The 6529-nt window shown below is 53.5% G+C and overlaps 1 long non-coding RNA gene across 2 annotated transcripts; it reads right to left on the bottom strand.

Moving 5' to 3' along the window:
• Window positions 1-627: 627 nt before the first annotated feature.
• On the bottom strand, window positions 628-5542 carry LOC142829155 (uncharacterized). 2 transcript variants are annotated; one of them, XR_012903510.1, is made up of 4 exons: window positions 5447-5542; window positions 4848-4923; window positions 4108-4214; window positions 628-1169 (listed from the first exon to the last, which is right to left on the bottom strand). It is a non-coding gene; the product is annotated as an uncharacterized LOC142829155 (long non-coding RNA). The 2 variants fall into 2 exon arrangements; XR_012903509.1 differs by lacking the exon at window positions 5447-5542 and having other exon boundaries at window positions 630-1169; window positions 4848-5283.
• Window positions 5543-6529: the final 987 nt, after the last annotated feature.

The raw sequence follows: 6529 nt of genomic DNA, 5'->3' as shown, positions 1-6529 counted from the left end.
TAATGTGGGCTGGTCCGGCAAAGCACACGACGCCTGGGTGTACCGCAACTCCTCCGTGTGCCAGCGGCTGCAGGACGGGACCTTCTTCCCTGACCGCCACATCAGGGTCTGGGATGTGGACATGCCCGTGTGCCTGGTGGGGGATGCCGCCTACCCACTGCAGCCCTGGCTCATGAAGCCCTACATGGGGCATCTCAATCTCTCCCGCCAGGCCTTCAATGCCAGGCTGACCAGGGCCCGCATCGTGGTGGAGGGGGCCTTCGGGTGACTGAAAGCCCGCTTTCGATGCCTCCTCACCCGTCTGGACCTGGCCGAGCACAACATCCTTCCCGTGGTGGCAGCATGTTGTGTGCTCCACAATTTATGTGAGCGAAAGGGGGAGGCTTTCCTGCCAGCCTGGATCGCTGAGGCTGACCGCATGGCTGGACACTACGGTCAGCCCCGCACCGCCGCCGTCCGGGAAGCCCAGCGGGGGGCCGTCCGGATCCGGGAAGCCCTGCAGGAGAGCTTCCAGGTGGAGAAGGAGGACTGACCTCTCCCTTGCATGCCCCACTGGGGCCTTCTTCCACCCAACCCCCCTTCCCCTTTCCCCTCCCTACCTACTATAAAATAAAGACACCTGTTTTTCAAACAAAAACGTCTGTTTATTTCACATAACTGGGGTGGGGGGAGGGAGGAATGAGGGTGGGAGAGGGGAGGGGGAAACCTGGGATGAGGGAGCAGGAAGGGGAGGGAAGGGAGGAACGGAAAGGAAAGCTCAGGGGTGGGAGTCCGGCTGCCTCTTCCGTCTCGCCACACTACGGGTCCCGGGCCTCAGTGGGGAATGGTTGTGGAGGGTGGGGCAGGAGGGACGGGGGGTGTGGAGGAAGCAGGAATGGGAGCAGGAGGAGGAGCTGGGGGAGCAGGGGGAGCAGGAGGAATTGGGAAGCGGTCCAGCAGTCTCTGGAGGTGGCCTCGCAGGGCATGGCCCTGCTCCTCCAGGGCCTCCAAACTCCTCCGGCACAGCCTCAGGTCCTCCTGGACCCAGTGGTCCTGGAGACGGAGCTGTTGCTCCAGGAACTGGAGGTGCCGCCTCTGGTAGTCCTCCTGGTTCCTGGCTCTCCTGCTGGCCCGGGCGCGGGCGGCTGCTGCAGGCGGGGTGGTGCGCCCTGCAGGCCCAGGTGCTGCAGCTGTGGTGCAACAAGAACAGCGGTCAATTACCCCAGGGGCCCAGGTGTGTGAAACCCAGCTCCCCTCTGCAAGGCCAGGGCCCCTGCAGGATCCCCAGCTGCTGCTCCGTGGTGGGCAAGGCCCAGGCGCACGGTCCCGGGGCTCCCTCTTGCCCCAGCCCCCCGTACACATAAGGGGAACACGATGGTACTCGCAGGTGGACGCCTCCCCGGCCTCGGACGACACAGGCGAGCGGCACTGTGGGGTGCCTCGGAGGTCCCAGGTGTTGGGCAGCCTGCCGGCAGGCTCCTGACTCTTGGAGCCCTCCTCCTCCTCCTCCGTCTCCTGGAGCGGTCCCTCTGCCCCGGGGTCTATCACGTCCCGGGGGGCAGGGACGGCATGAGCCCCCAGGAGGCGGTCCAGGGCGTGAAAGTGGGGGCAGGCCTCCAGGTCGGCCCCTGGCAGGCAGGCCCGGGAGTAGGACTGCCGCAGGTCTTTGATCTTGCAGCGCACCTGCTCCCGGCTGCGCTGGTGGCCCCTGGCAGCCAGGCTGGCAGCCATGTGGCCGTAGACTGCTGCGTTCCTGTGGCTAGTGCGGAGATCGTGGACATTGGAGGCTTCCCCCCAAACCTCGATGAGGTCCACGATCTCCGCACTAGACCACGCGGGCGCCCGCCTCTTGCGGCCCCGGGCAGGGTCCTGGGAGCCGCCAGGCTGGTCCCGGGAAGAGGGGGAGGGCTGGGTATCCTCGGGTGGCTGGCTCATGGCGTGGCAGGTGCAGGGTGTGCTGGCACAGGTGCTGGCAGCCTTGCAACTGGCACAAACTGTGTAGCCAGCCCGTGGCCCTTTAAGGGCTCCGGGGCCGGGAGGGGGGCAGACAAGTTTGCCTGGTGTTGGCCAGAGTGGCCACCAGGGCAAGCTGGGAAGGGCTAGCCTCCCACTAGTTCAAATTAAAGGTCTACACAGCCCTTAATTCGAACTAGCTAGTTCGAACTAGGCTTAATCCTCGTAAAATGAGGTTTTCCTAGTTCTAACTAAGCGCTCCGTTAGTTCGAATTAAGTTCGAACTAACGGAGCGCTAGTGTAGCGCCTATGAAAGTTAGTTCAAACTAACGTCCATTAGTTCGAACTAACTTTGTAGTGTAGACATACCCTCACTGAGCTTGGGCAGGGCTCAGAGTCTTGGCTCTATACTGTTAATGGCTGCAGCATTTATGCCGAAGCACCTCATGGGGGGTATGTCTACACTACCCTCCTAGTTCGAACTAGGAGGGTAATGTATGCATACCGCACTTGCTAATGAAGCCCGGGATTTGAATTTCCCGGGCTTCATTAGCATAAGCGGGGAGCCGCCATTTTTAAATCCCCGCTGCTTCGAACCCCGTGTAGCGCGGCTACACGGGGCTCGAACTAGGTAGTTCGGACTAGGGTGCCTATTCCGAACTACCGGTACACCTCGTTTCACGAGGAGTACCGGTAGTTCGGAATAGGACCCTAGTCCGAACTACCTAGTTCGAGCCCCGTGTAGCCGCGCTACACGGGGTTCGAAGCAGCGGGGATTTAAAAATGGCGGCTCCCCGCTTATGCTAATGAAGCCCGGGAAATTCAAATCCCGGGCTTCATTAGCAAGTGCGGTATGCATACATTACCCCGCTAGTTCGAACTAGCGGGGTAGTGTAGACATACCCGGGATTCCACCCTATGCTCTGTGAATTGAAAGTTCAGGCAACAGTATTCAGGCTTTATTTTGTAGCCCTGGATAAAAGTCTCTGGAGAATGCAGAAATTAAGGCAGGGTGATCCTAGTCTCTGAGGAGGAATGCAGTGAGCCCAAAACAACACACTTTTGCCATACTCAGAACCAAAACAGTTATAATTAATACTGTTAGTAAGATTTTGAGAGATCCTATGTCAAGTATATTACTAATGTCCTGCTCTGTCACATGGTACAGCAGCCTCTACACACCCTGTCCTTTTGTGACTTTGCAAAGCAAGAAACCAAGCTGGTTTGATAGATCTGATCTTTATGAGCTCCCATCCAGCTCCTGGCACATAGTTAAATATGCTCTTCGTAACAATGTTTCTTATATTTGTTCCATTTTGCTAGGGATTGAAGCTAAAAGTAACACATTCTCAGGCTGAACCCTCACCGAATCTGTCACATATTCACTCCTTGCCTCTAACTCATTTCAACTCTTCTGCTGCTTCCTGACAGTTGCTGAATCTCTCTTAGCCCAGGCCCACCCTCCCGCTTTCTCTCTCCAGTAAGGCACTATGGTCCAGCCAGTGCAAGGAGAACAGGCTGCCCAGTTGCTCCATACAAACATCAGTAAGTAAATGGCCAAACTGAGACCCAGGCTGGAGATACTGCATATTTTTATGGAACAAGGAGTAGGCGAGCAGCTGGGGAGGTGTCTGGCCTTGTGGTGCACACAGAGTTAACGTGCTGACACAAACACTGAGGTTTATATATGAAAAACCAAATATAAAAATAATATGATGAGTAAGACTAAAATTCCCTGTTTTGAGCTTCCATGGGCCCCAGCTCCCTCCCCCCTCATTTAGGGCTCAGCAGTTACTTCTCCTTTTCTACTGTCCTTGCAGAACTGTGTCCTGGGATGAGTCAGAGCAGCACTTCCAGGCTGTGTTCTCATTGTGCTCAGCTCCCACCGAAGAGCAGGCAGAGATGGCTTGCTGGTTGGCCTCCATGCTTTCTTCAGATAGAGAATCTCAGGAGTATCTCACTTGCTGTCCCTTGCGTTTGCTTTTCTAAAGTTTTCTTGCCATCTCCCCCTTTTAGGTCCCTTCTGGTCCACTGCTACATCAGCAAACTGCCCTAATTCTTAATCCCTGTTGTCCCACACACATCTTGCCCCACAAGATTTATGAGCGTTTCACCATAGAATTCTTTGAGATCTTGACATCTTCTGCAGTTGCATTCTCAGGCCTAAAACTTTACCCCTGCTCCACCTTAATCAAAGGTGCCTTTGCAGCTTCCACTAACATCTTGCTAACAGGCGCTGTTACTACAGGCTGATGGCACTAATGTCTCCTCTTGGCAGGACCCTGAAACATCACAGAAGCAGATAAATATGATGGGAAAAAAAGAAAAATTATTAAAGAAAAAAAATCCCATTAATAGCGTCCAGGGAGCACTGCCAGATCCCATGGAAAGTGAGCTCAGCAGAGTCATTTCAGCTTCTTTACCATCATACTTCTTGGTAGAAATTCTAATAAGACCAACACCTATCAGTGGTAGTTTGGGAACTAGGACTTCACTTCCAGGGCACTTGCTTAATCAAAAGTAGATGTTCTGTCAGCAGTTCTTCCATCAAAAATTTAAATCCTGAATGAAGCCATGACATACCCTGAATAGTCAAAATCCTCCTGCAGGCCAGAGCTGCAGCAGTAGAATCTACAGTGGTTAAGGGTTGAAGTAACCATCATGGGACTTGAACAAATACCACCCCTTTTTCAGGGTGCAGGGAATAGCTGGTGGACCTATCCAACAGAAGATCCAGGAAAGCCTGGTGGTGACATTCTCTGGGGCACAAAATGCAATGATGACAGTAGCAAGTTATTAACAAATTGGTTTTAGGCAATGTACAATCTAACTCCCTGCTCTGCTTTCCGTAGTTAGGGGGATTGGGTTTAATTACTCATGTCCTGAAGCAAAATAAATGATCAAATATAACTTACCTGCTTATATAATTCCCTGTTGTTCTTTTGTAGACTGACATCTCTGGTCATTCACCATTCAAATGGATTTGGGACACTTAAACAGTGAAAGGCAATTTTTCTGTCACAGCACACTGCTTTTAGTAAAGGAAGTGGGGGAGAGCTGCTCATATGCAAATACTATAGATAGATAGTGCCTCTATGTGGTGACTCTATAGACTTACAATATTATCAGGCTTTGAACTTAGCAATATATTTAACAGCTTCTGAGATACTATGACAGGCCTGCACAACTCGGAAAGTGGCGAGAGCCATATTACTCCAAAGAAAACCGCTGTGGACCTCAAGGGCAGGTTTGCGGGGGAGGGGGGTGATACTTTATTAAGAATTTTTCAATTAAATCAGGCCTGCACAACATACGGCTCCCAATGCCCTTACCCTCTTCTCTCCCAGCATCACCCTGTCCCCCCTCCCACTGACACCTCCCCTCCTGTCCTTTTCCTCATTGTCTCCACTTGGCCCCCTGTCATTTGTCTCTCCTGCACCCTGCCCCTTGGTGCCTTCCCCTTTCTCCTGACCTGCTCCCCTCCCCTCAGCACAAGTCCATTCCCCTCCCCTACCTGGCTTCTGGCTTCTAGTTTGCAGGGCTGCCGGAGCCTTTTTGAATCCAGTGGTCGCCGGCCATGATGTCACGACGCCACGTCACGCCAGCGTCCTGGAGTCTGCCAGTGTCCCGCCCTCTGGCTCATGCCCTGCCTCGTCATGCTGGAAATGCACGCAGGCAGCCTGGCGGCGAGAATCGCCGCACTTCCTCCTTCCCAGCGGTGCTCCGCTCCTCCGCCCAGCCGGCGGAACAGATGGGGCCATGCCGCCAATAGTCGTCATGGGCTGCACAGTGAGCCCCTGCGGGCCTCATGCGGCCCGTGGCCTGTATGTTGTGCAGGCCTGTACTATGAGCTTCCAAGCTTTACTGCTGCTGCAAAAATTTTCACAGAGAGGCAATGTCAGCTATTGGCTTATGTCAGTAGCAGGCAATAACCGGCTCACGAGTGAAATGTGGTTTGGCAGGATTAGCCTCTGGTGGCACATCACCAAAGTATTTACCTGCTTGCAGCTCCTGTTGGTCGCAAATCATCATTCCCAGCCAGTGGGAGTTGTCGAAAGGGGTGTCCCCATCTGCATTGCTTCCCACAGCTCCCATTGGCTGGGAATGGCAATTCATGGCCAATGAGAGTTGCAAACATCCATACTTGCAGAGATGCAGGCAAATACAGCAGTGGCAGCCCATCAGGCCTAACCCTGGCAAACTGCCACCATCTTTTTTGGCCACCTTGGCGTATGTGATCACATCACTGCTCAGTCTTCAAAGGCTCTGCATCAGATGCAAAAACCCTTTCTCTCAGCCAAAGTCCCATTTCAAACCCCTATCTGAGTATGGTGTCAGTGAGCCGTGGCTGCTTTGAATTTTCTAATTCTTCCTGTTTGGAAAGTTGTTTTTGCTTTTGATTATACAAATGACTTCCCCTTCTAGGCAAGGAAGCCACCAGTGGTTTCAGGCCTTATAAACCAGGAGAAGGGGGTTGCTGGTAGGCACAGGATGGCCAAGTAAAAGGAGTGGTGGCTGTAGACAGACAGAGGTAGAGGATCCAGTTAGAGGGGATAAAGTTGTTGGATAATGCAACTGTATATGGTTCTTTAGATAA

The sequence above is a fragment of the Pelodiscus sinensis genome, chromosome 4, assembly GCF_049634645.1.
Source record: "Pelodiscus sinensis isolate JC-2024 chromosome 4, ASM4963464v1, whole genome shotgun sequence".
NCBI classification, from domain to species: domain Eukaryota; kingdom Metazoa; phylum Chordata; order Testudines; family Trionychidae; genus Pelodiscus; species Pelodiscus sinensis.
Note: the sequence above shows the minus strand (reverse complement) of the source record. Positions and strands in the feature narration are given on the sequence as shown.